We start from the raw sequence: 15,030 nt of genomic DNA, 5'->3' as shown, positions 1-15,030 counted from the left end.
TGCCCTGCAAAAGGCTGGTATTTGCTTTCGGTTCAAGGATTTGCTGTTCTGCGTCTTATTTTAATATAGGAGAATGAGGCAGAAATGGGGCTTCCACCACCACCCCTTGACAGATAGTCAGTGGCCTTCTTGCCAGATCAGGGGTGTTTGTGTAGTTTTCCTTGAGTCTCCTCCGTGGGAATCTGCCATATACACCGTCTTTTTCATCGCTCCTCTCTTTTATCTCTCACCAGGTGGTGTTTCCTAAATGTTGGCCCTACGTCCTCTGTTATTATACTTTCTTGCTATACTTTCTTTCTTCCCTGGAGAACAGGTTTATTTTGATCCCAGCTCTCACCTCTCTGTAGATAATGCTTGCTTCTATTTACCCAGCCCCAGATTTTCACCCAAGTGTAATACTCACAGAGAGCTGCCTACGTACATACCTTCATCAGTCAAAAATCATTATGTCCCAGCCCGAAACTTATCTTCCTATCAAACCTCCCCGATTTGCTCCCAGTTTTATTTCTAATCCTGGAATGGATTGTTTATCTTTCAATCCCTTTTTGCATTCATTATCCAGCCCTATCAATTTTTTTTTTTGTAAGGAAGATTGGTCCTGAGCTAACATTTGTTGCCAATTTGTGTTTTTCTTTCCTTTTTCTCCCCAAAGCCCCAGTACATAGTTGTATATCCCAGTTGTAAGTGCTTCTAGTTCTTCTGTGTGGGACACCACCACAGCATGGCTTGATGAGCAGTGTGTAGATGCCTGCCCAGGATCCAAACCGTGAGCCATCGAAGTGGAGTGTGTGAGCTTAACCACTCAGCCACGGGGCTGGCTCCCAAATTTTCTTTTAAATAGCTCTTTGATTATTTTGTTTTCCTTTCCGTTCATTCTCACTGCTACTCTCCAAGCCTCGTGTTCTTAAATCACAGCGTCTTATCTTCCTGTGTCTTCCCTAAACATGGCTTCTCTTGGACTATTTGTTGCTCTCCAGAGCCTACCTGGCAAAGCGAAACCCCCCAGCCCAGGCTGCTTGAGTATAACCTGCATGCTCAACCATATGTTTCGTAGCAGGTTGGGGAGAACCTGGATCCTGGGTGGCTCACAGAGAAGTAGGCTTGATAAGAAGGAGATGGAGCATGTCGTAAAGGCAGCTGTCACCTACCCACCACAGGTTTCTCAAACTTCATATTGAGCTGGGTCCCTTTTCCATCAACATCAGGAACAAGAATTGACTAGAGACCTGGGAGAAGAAGCCTGATGCAAATTTCAGGCAAATACTTGGTCTCTGTTGTGCTGATGCCAAATGAAATGGGAGGGTGGGAAACAGAAATGGGGTTATGCTACAGCGGCTGGACTCGAGTTCGACAAAGGAGAGAAAGTTGGGGAGATGCAGGGCCGCGGGACCACAGAGGTGACTTTCCCAGTCCTTAAACCAGCACCACGGCCCTTCCGGATGGGCCTGACCCCCTCCCTTAACTGACTTTTCCAGCAGCAGCAATTCCCATCTGACACAGGCTGTGTCTCCCCTGATTGGTGTGTCTCCCCACTGGAACGTCAGCCCCAGAAGGGCAGGGATTCCACGCTCGTTTTGTTCACTGCAGTCTCCCCGCTCCCTGGAACCACAACTGGCACAAGGGACAGGCTCAGAATTTACATACATATTTGTGTTTCTTTATAGCTATTTGTCAAATGAACGGATAGACTCTCTGGTATAAAACTTTATTTATTTATTGGTCAGTCTGATCGCTTCTATCCTCAAACATGTTAAATTTATTTCTCTTCTAAATAATTCTTTATGCTATTTACCTGCCTGGAAGTTTCTACCTTCTCTTCGGCTATCCCGTTCCACCTCTGTTTCGGGTCCTGGTCGGATTGCGTCCCCACGAGGAGGCTTTCCCCCATCCCACCTAATTGCTTCTCTCTCAGCTCCCTTGAAGCTCCTGCTGCTTGGACCATTCATCTCTGGAGTTGCCATCAGCTCAGATGATGCTGTTCCTCATTGTTCAAGGCCTTCCTCAGACCCGGATCTCGCCCTTTCTGAACTTCATCTTCTCTTACTATCCGTGTGATACTTCTTAGCCCTTCACAGGTGTTGGCTTCAGGGATTTTGCTTATTCATGTGTTATTTATTCATTCAACACACATTTCATCTGATGCCCAGTGGATGTTACACCATGGGAAAAATAAATAAGCTGGGCCCATACAAGTCCTTAAGAAAATAATAGAACCTAGTAGAGTGTAAACTAGTTAGATTTTGAACTCCTTGAAGGTAGAAACACTTTGAAATATATTTTTGTGTGTTCCCACCACACCTCAATTAATGCTAGATACTTAGTGAACTCAATCAATGGGCCAAATTATGGATGTGTGGAACTTTAACATTGAAAGGAATTTAGGTTGTTTTAATCCAATAACCTCATTTTATGGGTGAAGATACAAAAAGAGTGGGTCAGCAGCTTGCCTCTTGTAGAGCTAACTAGTGGAGAATCTGGGCTGAGAGAAGCCAGTCCTTGATTCCCAGGTCAAACGCATTTCTGCTCTGTCTCGGTATCAGTGTCAGAAAGACAGTACAGAAAAGCAGGCTGATTTATGTAAAAATAATTGTGCTAAAAAGTACTGGTTGAAATTCTGGAGGGCTGATATCAATAAAATGTAATGTCTAATATGAAAGTGCTTAATACTCCCTGGATGCACTCTTTGTTTAGAAGCAGCGTGTATAAAGGATTCTTGGGGAATAAGTGAATCGCAACAAATGTAGAATTCTCCGCAGTCACCAGCGTGTGACACTTCACCTCCGGGAATGACCCAGCGATTACTGCCGGGACTACTGCTTGAGATATCTAGAAGCATTTTGGTGGCCTTGGCTATTCCTGGCTGCCACTCCCTGACCCCATCTCTTGCCTCGTCTTTTTGCTTCTATTTAGGTAATAGACATCCTTGGGAAGTGAGAAACTGGAGCCTCGGGGGACTAGCTCCCTGCTGCCCCTTGGGAGATTAGCACAGTAGCAACCACAGGAGTCTTGCTTGTTTTGGTTTGCATACTCAGTCCCCCTGCTGGATCCAGGAACTTCATTCTCAGCAAGACTAAACTCTCACTCGCTCCATATTTCTTTTAAATTCCAGGTGGTGTGCCAATAGGTACATGAGAATGGGAAGGATTTGGTGACAGAGAGGACTTCTTCCAAAGCAGAGTTTAAGAGAAGGGTTTAGAAGTGGATATCCCCATTGTCCCAAACTGTGAGTTATGGCACATCTTTGAATGCATTGAACTCTGGTAGAACTTTTCTGATGGGGATCTTGAATGGAATAAACCAATGGAAGACTCAATATATTTGCAAATATAAAATCATGCATAAAGTATTGCTGGGAGCTATAAGTTTCCTACTAAAGAGTGGGATTAAAAAATTATTAGTTGATCACAGAGACCTGGGAATAGCATGTGAAAGAGAATCCTTGGGGAGCCACTTGCAAACTAGAGGAATGTGGTATCATTTTTACTTCTTTCCCATGGCCATCACATATTGTGTGACAAGTAAGGATGACTTCCATACAGAGATGGAGCATTTCCCAAAGCCATTAGGGAGATTAACTGTGCATTGATGTAGGCTAGGCTGGTGCTCTTCCTCTCTTTTTCCCTTTTTTTCCAGTTATTAGAAAATGACTTATGGTTTTTGTCTTCAAGGATGTATGGTTGCTTTCCATGAACAATAACCCACGAGGCCAGATATGGCCTGATGTTCTGAGTGGCTCCCACTGTGGCAGAGATAGAACAATCCATCAGCTAAGGGCACATGAGATTCGAAGCACAGGAGTCAGGAACAATCAAAGGGCAGGTCGATACTGGGGCAAAGTGCTGATGTGGAAACATAATTTACATGTGGGTGTTCCTAGCCTGGCACGTGGATAGGCTTTCTGGGGCAAACGTCATCCTTTTATCTTTGAAATACAGTAGGTTCCAGGCTCTGTGGGCAGCTTCCCTTCCAGATGAAGAGAAACTAGCAGAACTTGGGTTACTGACATGCTCATGGCCCAAAAGGCCAACCCACAACCCTCGGTACTTTAGTGATGGTGCTGAGATGAGGAGAAGCAGGTGCTTCATACATTGAGCATCTTGCCTCCAGGAATGGGTTCCTCAGCAGCCTTTGAACCTTGGTCCCTTTCAAATCAAATAATGGAAATTTCACTTTGATCACAGGGCAAATTACTTTGTCTTACTATAATCTTCCAACTGTTCAACAATATTATGTAAAATTGCAATAACAATTGGTGAATCGTGTCTCTCCAAACCCAACTGGTCTTTGCTGGTGCTCAAAGGCTGTAGAAGAATTCTAGTTCCTGGTTCTTGGATGAGCTAGAACTGATGGTGACTCTGTAGCTAAACCAAAACAAACTGCCTTCATTCCATTTGGCATTTTATAGAAAATGTCTGCTCATCTTTCCCACATATTAGAGTTAGCGGTTAAATTGGAGGCAAGACAGGGGTGATAGCGATGCATACTGATTGATGGAGGAAGAAACAAGCAGGTGACCTCCTTCCTATTTTTATCCTTATGGTGTATAGTGAAGCCATAAGTGCTGTGGAATCAATGTTATAAACCTTGGTGCTTCACAACATATTCCAAGTGTCTGGCGGGGATCTGGGTCTAACTCAGACATAGTCTGAAGCAAAGAGGGGAGTCATCTAATGTAATATTGTCACTCACCCCCACTGCTCCTTCTTATTCTCATGGACAGAAGGATTTTTGAATCCAAAAATAGGACTCGTTTGAATCTGGGATTCTGGGTCAAACTATACTCACTATATTTTCCATAAAGCAGATTCAAACCCTGGACAGTTGTGCCAAATGGATTTCTTTGTCTTACCAAGAATGAGAATGACTCAGAATTGACCAAAGCTTGGACTTTCCTCTCTAGAGCAGGGCCAGCCCCTGAGTGAAGACATAGACTCTCAAGTCTGTGAACCCAGGTTTGCTTCGCTGCTTCTTGAGGTTAAGGGAATTTATGAAGCTGAAAAAAGCACTTTGTTACCCTAGAAAAAATTGAAGTTGTACTTCTCTTGCCCCTTGGTATACCATTCCTCATAGGGTTGTTTCCCAAAGGCAAGGTGGGAAAAGTTTTCTGAAGGCAGCTGGGAAAGAGGCTGGTCAGTGAATGAGGGGTGAAGAGGCTGTGAAGGAGAAAGGAGCACTGACTTACCAGCTGTCTTCATGGGGAATGAACCGAAAGTATTACCTTTCCCTGTTGTGTATGTTTTTCCTTGTGGATACGTTGCCTATGAACAATAATTTTAATGAGAAAGAATGGCTTCTGACAGGCAGGTTGGGAGCTGTGACAAGCAGAGGAAAAATGAAGCCAAACAGCATGGCAATGTGTCATCCCCACTGGGCTCTGCCTTGATCTGCATTCGGTCATCTGCTTCTTTTCAAAATACTGGGTGCTCATTCAGGAAACAGCATATCCATTCTGCCTTTGAAGTAATGGATGAACTTTCAGGTGCAGTCTATGGAAATAAGTCTCATCACTTTCTTCCCATTGTGAATTCATTAATCCATCCGTCCATTCAAGAGTCATTGACTGAGAGCTCTCGATGTGCTGGGCACAGTGATATGTACTGTAGGTTATCAACCACTTATTTCCTAGAAATGGTACAGTAGGGAAAAATTTCCTTTTTTTTTTTACAATTTGCTCTTATTTTAAAATTTGTTTTGGCTTCATGACTAATGCTAAAGGCTTCAAAACAGGAATTCCTGAATGGATAAAAAAGGTGGCAATATTTGTGATAAGTTTTACAGCTTTTTAGATCCTATTTCAGTAGACTTGTAAGGGCACTGCTGTATTCACTCTCTGAAATATTGTCCTCTGATTGCGAGCCAGTCACGAATAAGAGAGGATTCTAATCGACCCTAGAGATGCCCTCGTTGTTGCTCAGAAGTGAAGGGACTAGCCTTCCATGTGCTCATCCTTCTGAACAGCATTTACAGTAGTGAAGCATTAGACTTCTCAGTATGGATTTTGTATTTATTGTTATGGACTGTATGACAACATCAATAGCTGCATAAACTCACAGGCACGAATGTAGGAAATGTGATAGAAAAAGGAGATTGAGATAGAATGTGATAGAAAATGTGATAGAAAAAGAAGAAGGCTTGAGATAAGAGGGAAAGGAAATCACTGACACAAACATGGGAGAAGTCCATGTTATTATAGAAGTCCACGTTTTATAGGAGAAGTCCTCGTTATTATAGAAGTCCACGTTTTATAGGAGAAGTCCACATTATTATAGAAGTCCACGTTTTATAGGAGGAGTGTGCTATGCAAGAGGGTGTCCTACAGAAAGAGTGGGCCAGCAACCCGGTGAAGACGCGGTTAACACACGCGTGAAAGGCGATTGAAGAGACAATTTGCGTGATGTCCCAGGAAATCTGGGAGGCTGAACACAGGAGCACGCAGGTCTTGAGTGTCTGTGGGGAAAGGAAGAATGAATCTCTGGGTGTAGCAAAGGAGAAAAGGTTTATGAACCAAGGTTAGCTAGGAGGTTTTAGCATCTGCATACAGAGTGTCACTTCATATCTGATTTCTGTGATAATTTGGAATTTTAATTCAACACCTTAATAAAACTTCCTGGGAGGAGGATTTGTCCCATATTTCAAATGTTTCCCAAGTGCTGGGAAATGGAAATTTCCTCTGGCAGCATTTCATAATCCTGATTATATGTGGAAATTAGTATAACAAGTATAGTGATTTATGTTTTATCCTTGACTCACACATCCCCCTGCCCCCTGGAAACATCAGTTTAACCGTTTTTGGTTACTGAAGGGTCTGTTTTGCAGAAAGTTGAGCTGCAGCACAACTTGGATATGAGTGATGTATTCTGGAGAAATCTAATGTGAGCTCTTTCATTCCTCTCAAATTCAAACCTCGAAGAGTCAGAAAAAGAACCTCTTAGTTTATAATCAACAATCAAATCTCAAGTTAAGTCTTTAGCCTTTTGCAGACACTCAGGTGTCTTTTCTTCAGAGGTTCATGCTGACAAGCGTCTTGGGCCATCTCTCTCGACTGCTGGCCTCACCGTGTTGGCGCAGTGACAATCAGTGGCCAGCAGCGCTTGTCTGAACACTGTCCCCGGGAGCAGGTGCTGTGAAATACAGACGCCCAGGGAGACCCAGGAGACCAGGGTGTGTGGGAAGAGGAATTCAACCCCAGGAACGCTCGGATTGGGAGAAAGTCTTTCCAATAACCATGGAAGACAGAAGAGAAAGGCCATTAGCCCATTCCAAAGGGCGGGAGAAAAGCAAAGTAAAGTGCAGAAGTGAGTAAAACAGCTATCACCAGATTGAAAAGGAAACCTTATAATGAAAACTAGCTTGATAACTGACCTTTAGCCGTGGAAAGGTACCATTCTGATGAAAAAAGAACTGAAAGGATTTCTTCTAGGGGCTCATTTACATTTTTTCTTTTTCAGTCTTCAGCATATTTTAGTAGATGCGCGGTTCAGCATGGTTAGTATCTTTGTCTCTCTGAAAAAGAAAAATGAGTCAGCCTACACACCTGGATGCAAGCAGTCAGGTGACCCCTGTGGGAGACATAACTAAGGCCAGAGCAAGCCTTGTTAGGACAGGGGGCATTTGGGGGCTTGCCCTGAGGTGCTATCTTCTGATTTCCCTCCCAAGCTGAGCATGACCGACACTGAGCTTGCTGCAGGGGAACAAGACCCTTCTAAGAGGTGATGAGGACATTTGCCTGATACAGCCCAATGGTACTTGACTGGGGGACATTTGTGTGGTCGAAATGAGAGGTCCCCAAATACGTCCAGTCCTAATCTGGAAACTGTGATTACATTACTTCACTTATGAAAAGGGCTTTACAGATGTGGTTAAGGTAAGGATCTTGAACATGAGGAGATTATCCTGGATTGTCTGGGTAGGTCCAGTTTAATCGCAAGTGTCTTTAAAAGCTGAGGATCTTTCATAGCTGGATCAGAGAGAGGTGATGATAGAACAAGGGTCAGGTAGATGCAGTGTGAGAAGACTCACCCACTGCTGCCGGCTTTGAAGATGGGGTGTGAGCCAGGGAATGTGGGGGGCCTCTAGAAGCTGGAAAAGGCAAGGAAATGGATTCTTCCCGAGAGCCTGTAGAAAGGAATGCAGCCCTGTTGATATCTTGATTCTAACCCAGTGAGACTCAGTTTGGACTTCTGACCTCCAGAAGTGTAAGATAATAAATTCGTGTTGTTTTCTGCCACTAAGTTTATGATAATTGGTTACAGCACAATAGAAGACCACCACACAGTTGTACTACGCCGGCACTGTGCCTTCACTGTCCACTGCTGGTCTGCTTTATGAATTCTGTCTAAATAACGCTGTAGTGTTAGGCTAGCTCCCTAAGGAAACTCTTGAACATAGAACGTGATTTTGCAGGCTGAATTAAGTTAATAGGCCTACCAGTAGACACATTAGCAAATTAATATATTCACTCTTTTGACTCACAAATACTCTTTGAGCTCCTGTTATCAGGATTTTATTAGGTTCTGGGATTAAAACCTGAATGAAGACAGATTCCATCCTGCGCTCAAGGAGGAGCTTACAGACTTGCTGGGGGTGGGGTGGGGTGGGGGCAGTTCCGGCGTGAGGAGCGCTGAGCCCGCTTCTCTTTGGCCGGCTCACTGCAGGTGTTTAAAGTTAACCTTCCTCTGTTGAGTGAAGCCAGTCACCCTCCTTCACCCAGTTTCCATCCTTCACAAATTTGTTTAAATCTGTGGTCTATTGCCACTTGTCTTTTTATTTGTTCCTGAGGGGTTATATGGCTTATCTCCTGTGTATTATGGACTTTGGTTTTCTCTTGGGAACCTGCCACAACCTGACCCTGCATTATCCCTCTGGAAAATAAACCATAAAGCAATCCTTCCGTGTGCTGAGGGTAGGAGGAAGGAAATAAACAAGTCCGTTTCCTGAGCTACAGCCTTGATTCCAGGAGGTCAGCTAGGCACAGCCAGAGCTTGCAAATAATTTAGCATTTCTTTCTGTGGAGGTAGTTCAGAATAAGTTGGAACACATGATGAATAGGAATGATGTAGAAAGAAGATAGTTTAGGTCATAATTTGTTTTTGCCACCCATTATCTTCTAGAATTGTAAATCGTAAGAGTGTTGGCAGATTCTCTTGGTGAAGACTTATCTTTCCTCGCCAGGGATCAGCTTCCTAGTTATGAGAGATACCTCTGCCCAGGTAAGAACTTGGACCAAGAGTAACTAGATCAACTCCCCGAGAGTCTTCTGCCCGCCCTCTTCATTTGTGGACTGTACTGATAAAGGGATGGTATCAGACAAAGGGAAAAATACATCTATTACCAAGTGAGAAGGTTTGGGAGACTTAAAGCCGCAGAACTCTCTGCCTGTAAACATCTAGTCAAATATTTTTGTCTGGAGGAATGGTCTTTAGTTCCTTTACTGTGTTTAAAGGGGGTGCCCTTTTCAAAACAAGGCCTTGATTTATACAGATTAAGTAATGTTTGAATGGGCCAGAAAGAGAATGTGAGGAGTGGTTGTACTATACCTTGTTTGTTTCTGTTGAGGCTTCCTTTTGATTTCTGAGATGGCATGCCTCTGTGGCAAGTCTGATGTCTTTGGCTAACGTCTGCAGGAGGGGTACAGTGGCTACTGGAGGGGAGTATGCAGAAATGGCAGCTGAATGACAAAGTGTGTTGAGTTAAATCTACTCAGGGAGGTGATTTGTGGGCATGTGATAAAATGGACAGATGTTAATTGTTCTTCCTCGTTGTATGCATGATTGCCTTGCTGTCCTACCCTGCCTGTTTGTGCCTGTGGAGAGCACGTGATAGACGTTACAAATAGGAGGTACAGAGAGGGTGTGGTGTGAGAACAAAGGCACTGGGAGTGGGCGAATGACAAATCAGAGGAAGAGCAGGCAGCAAGCCTGGGCAGAGAAAAGAAGCAATCTTTGGGTTAGGAAGGCAGACAACCAGAGGCTGAGAACATTGCAAAGCCCCAAAGGCAAGACCATAAAGTGATCTGGGATGCCCCTGGATTCCATCTTTCACATGCAGGAATCATCTCACCTACTCTGAAGATTCATGTGTCTAACCAGGAATTCCACCTGGGATGGAAAGAGCCAGAATTCTTCCCCACCCTCTAATTGATTTGTTCACTGCAATTTCCATCCTGAAGCAACATGTCAGGTTTGGTGTAGGTCCTATGGTTCACCTAGAGAGACAGAATTCCCAGGACCCAGCCCTGGAGTGCTCAACATTCAGACATCCTGAGAGGACGAGGAACATGCAAAGAATACCTAACAGGAGAAAACACCGTGGGATTGGAGAAAAATTGGGAAAGAGGGGTTTCACAGAAGCCCGAAGAGGAGAGTTTCATGGACTGAATTGTGGACTAATGCGGAAACAGAATAACGTGTGGAGAGATGTGTCCACTGGATTTGGAAACATGGAGCAGCTTCATTGGCGTGACGTGGAAAGAAGCCATATCAGAATGGGCTAGTCATTAACTAATTCTTGATGTCCACACAAATTGTTTTTGAGTGCTTAGTATATACCAGACATTATTCTGGGTGTTGGGGATTCATTGGTGAAAAAACAGATACCATCCCTACCTTCACGGTGGCTTGTGCAAGGAGGCAAATAGAAATAAAACAATAATCACAAAGGCAGGAATGACCTTGAAATGTCGGAGGGAGGGAGAAAAGGTCGTTTTTTCAGAGGTATAGCGATTGAACAAAATGGAAAAATTAAGAGAAAATATGAGATGACTAGGGGCCTGAGCACATAGCACTTTGTACAGTGTATGGTAAAGGATGAAAATTGTTACCCACAGGCAACGGGAAGACTTTAGAGAGGTTTTTGTGTGGTTGCTGTGTCAGCTGATTTTTGATTTGAAGAGTGAATGAGAGGTGAGGAAGTGGAGACCACAAATATAGTCAACTTCCTCAAGATATCGTGCTGGATAGAGTAGTAACTAACAGTGAGTGCTTGCCATGAGCTAGGCAATATTTTAAGCATTCTCAAGCATCACTAATTTAATATTCGTCATAACCCAAAGATGTAGGAGCTGTTATTAGCCGTACTTTTCTTGCAGAAGAGGAAACTGAGGCACAGAGAGAGGACCCAGAATAAGAGTGGAGTTTTTGTGTTTAATGGTACTTGCTTGTTTGTTTTTAATTTGGACAGAGGTAGAGCTTCTACTTTAATAAGAGGGAAAATAGAGTATATGGGCATAAGTTCAGGTAGGTTTATTGTTGGACAGAAGATATGAGTCTTCCCTTCTGATAGCATCAGTTTTCTCCAATGTTCCTCAGCTGAGGAAGAAGGAGCAGGAGGGGCATGGTGAAGGTGATTGCGTGAGAGCGGGATCTCTGTGGCTGGTGACTGTGGAGTGACTTGTTTTCCTCTGAAAGTTTGTCCTTTCCAGTTAGATCTGCAATCTGTCTGTAGTTAATGTTTTAGTATGGCTGTGAGGAAGGGATCAAAATACATTACTTTTCACATGGAAATCCAAAGAACTCAGTGCCATTTATTAAAATGACTCTCCTTCCTCTACTAAAGTACAGTGTCACCTTTGTCAATCATCAGTTGATTTTATATGTCTGAGCCTGTCTCTGGACCCTTTACTCTGTTCCATTGGTCAGTTGGAAATCTCTGTTTTTCACTAATGTTCTCAATCTCTACAATGAAGGCTCAAATAAGACTTCTTGGCTTACTTTTACAACCACCAGGAATTTTACTGAGGTCAAGTACAGGTGACTACATATGAAATTCAAGGTCCTCCCTAGTACCCTCTCCAAATATAGTGTGAAATGAATGGAAACTAGTGTGATGCATTGCCCAGTTTCTCCCACAAGACAACAAACCTTATTTCTCTAGCTGCTGGGAATGCTGTCAACATTCAGCTCAGAGCTACCAGTCCTCTTCAGGAACGCTGAAGAGAGCCACCTCACCCAAAGTCACTTGACATCAAGTGACTCCTCTTATTGTCTGCTGATGTCTTGGGATGAGAAGCTGAAGGGCTCAAAAGGCAGAGGCACTGTTTCGATTAGTGGGACTTTTTCTATGTCCACTGGCGACGTGTTCCCCCTTTGGGAAGTGAGACCTCGAAACCTGCAGAGTACTGAGTTTCAACAAAGGGAAGCTTCAACAACTTGGGGAAACTCCCCAAGTAGGTCACCAGGAGTGATGGTAAGTGGGGCCACTTCTGCCTCCACTTCTCAGTTCCTGGACCCAGGTATTCTATTAGGGACCTATTAGGAACCATATAAAGGTCAATAATTTAAAGTACTACATCCTGATGGATGACATTCCTATCCTTGCAAGGTATTGCCTCTGGTCTGGCATTTTAGCTGATTCTGCTTGGTACAGTACATGATATGACTAGTAGATTCCACACTTACGTGCTAACTCCTATACCTCCTTTGCTGTTGTTCCTTTGATATGAGGTGGTGGTGTTATATGGGATGCTGGGACAGTGGGTCAAATACTCTCTAAGCCTGTAGGCCTGCAACTAAGAGAGGCTAACCCCTGCCTGGAATATTTGCATATTGCTGTCAAATGCATTGTTGCCTTTTTCAAGGTGGAAGGGATCTAATGCAGTCAACTTGCCACCAACCTCCAGTTGGTCTTTATTGTTGTGTAATAAACCACCCCATAACTTAGCGGCTTAAAATAACAATGCCATTTTTCCCGTGGCTTCTTGGTTTAGGAATTCAGGAAGGACTCAGCTGGCTAGTGGGGCTCTGATCTCCATGGCATCAGCTGGGACATCTGAGGCTAGAGGATTTCCTTCGAAGGTGGTTTCTCCCACACGTGTCTGGTGTCTAGTGTACTTTGGCTTCTCTCTCTCTCTGTACTTAAAGTCTCATCTTTCAAGGCCTCTGTAGATGGCATAGTCTTCTCACAGCATGGTGGTCTCAAGGTAGAAGTCTGACTTCTTATTTGGCAGCTAGATTCTCTCAAATAAGAGTTCCAGGAGCATTCCAAGAGGTCCAGGTGGCAGTTGCAAGGCTTCTTACAACCCAGCTTTGGAAGTCCCAGCGTGTCTATATTTCCATTGGTCAAGCAAGTCACAGGGGCTCAGCCTTGATTCAAGGGAAAGGAGGAATAGAGTCCACCTCTTGATAGAGGAATGGCAGGTGCAAGCAGGGAAGGATGAATCGATGGTGGCCACATTGAAGGTGAGCCACCACAGACAGTCTTGTTGGAGTGCTGTAACAGGAATTTGGGGTTGATCTCTGTTGTTGGCAGGTGGGAGATTTGGAAGTAACAGTAGCTAGCTCAGCTTTGGTAAGTGAGCGCCCATGATTTTCAGCCCAGGCACATCCTCCATTTCTGCCACCACGGCTACTTTGTTCATGTGCCCATTGCATGGGGTGGCCAATTCAGAAGCTGACTGATGTCAACTGGTTGAATAATTCTGTCTACCTGTGTGTTTAGGGCCTTTGCTTCATAGATTCTCTTTGGGCACCATATGCAATACGAAAACTTCAGACTTTGAATCTGCTTACATATGTCCATCCACATGCTCATATTACAATTTTCCCTGACTCCAATCTTTCAATCTTTCTCCTTCCAGGACCTTGATTGGCTATGCTAAGCCATTCCCCAGTAACCACTCCTTTTCCACCTCAAGCAGATGACCATATGTCCCATTCAAAGCTCTAACGGTAGGATTTCCTCTTACTACTCTCTTTCAGGGACATCTTAGAATAGGGATGTAATTCAATCACTGTCTACTTTGGCTTACACCCACAAGCTGAGCTGACCCATCCATGGACCAAGCTTAGGCATTTTCCCCTTTGTGAGCGTGTTAGTCAGTGTTCTTTAGAGAAATAGGATATATAAAAAGAGATTTATTATAAGGAATTGGCTCATGTGATTATTATCTTCAAATTAGTTTGCCAGAACTAATGTTCCATTTTGAGTCCAAAGGCCAGAAGTTGCTATAGAACCAGGCAGAGAGGATGTCCCAGTTCGAAGATCAACAGGCTAGAAGAGCTGATGTTTCAACTTGAAGGCCATCAGGGAGAATTCCCTCATTCAGGGGAGGGTCAGCCTCTTGCTCTATTCAGGCCTTCAGCTTTGGATGAGGCCTGCCTACATTATGGAGAGCAATCTGCCTTACTCAGTCCACCAATTTAAATGTTAATCTCGTCCAAAATCACCCTCACAGAAACACCCAGAATAATGTTTGACCAAATACCTGGGCAGTATTTCAAGAATACAATCCCATTTATAATTGCAACAAAAAGAATAAAATACTTAGGAATAAATTTAACCAAGGAGGTGAAAGACCTACACACTGAAAACTACAAGACATTGTCAAAATAAATTGAAGAAGACACAAAGAAATCGAAAGATATTCCATGCTCATGGATTGGAAGAATTAACATAGTTAAAACATCCATATTACCTAAAGCAATCTATAGATTCAATGCGATCCTTATCAAAGTTTCAACAACATTTTTCACAGAAATAGAGCAGAGAATCCTAAAATTTATATGCAACAACAAAAGACCTGAATAGCCAAAGCAATCCTGAGAAAAAGAACAAAGCTGGAGGCATCACACTCCCTGATTTCAAAGTATACTACAAAGCCATAGTAATCAAAACAGCATAGTACTGGCAACAAAACAGACACACAGATCAATGGAACAGAACTGACAGAAATAAATCCAAACATTTATGGACAGCTAATATTTGACAAAGGAGCCAAGAACATACAAGGGAGAAAGGAAAGTCTATTCAACAAATGGTGTTGGGAAAACTCAACAGCCACAGGCAAAAGAATGAAACTAAATCACTTTACCATATACTGCGCAATAAAACAAGTCAATAAATATGAAGAGATTAAAATCTAACAGAGTATTTTCTATGCCCACATCAGTGTTAAATTAGAAATCAATAATAATAAGAATCTTTAAAAATCTAAAACTACTTGAAAATTAATAACATGCTTCTAAGTAAAGGATGAGTAAAATAAGAAACACTAAAGGAAATCTTTCTGTTGCTTCGTTGTTAATATATAGAAAT

The 15,030-nt window shown here is 43.2% G+C and overlaps 1 long non-coding RNA gene across 1 annotated transcript in view; it reads right to left on the bottom strand.

Annotated features, from left to right (window-relative positions):
* Positions 1-5,983: 5,983 nt before the first annotated feature.
* Positions 5,984-15,030, bottom strand: part of LOC138919008 (uncharacterized) — a 48,537-nt gene continuing 39,490 nt past the window's right edge. The window contains exons 3-5 of the long non-coding RNA XR_011428885.1: positions 8,020-8,115; positions 7,363-7,503; positions 5,984-6,447 (exon numbers count right to left, since the gene is read on the bottom strand). This is a non-coding gene — a long non-coding RNA (uncharacterized lncRNA). The remainder of the gene's footprint in view (positions 6,448-7,362; positions 7,504-8,019; positions 8,116-15,030) is intronic.

This window comes from Equus caballus, chromosome 19 (assembly GCF_041296265.1).
Source record: "Equus caballus isolate H_3958 breed thoroughbred chromosome 19, TB-T2T, whole genome shotgun sequence".
NCBI classification, from domain to species: Eukaryota; Metazoa; Chordata; class Mammalia; order Perissodactyla; family Equidae; genus Equus; species Equus caballus.
The sequence above is the reverse complement of the archived record's forward strand: the minus strand, read 5'-3'. Positions and strand labels throughout refer to the sequence as shown.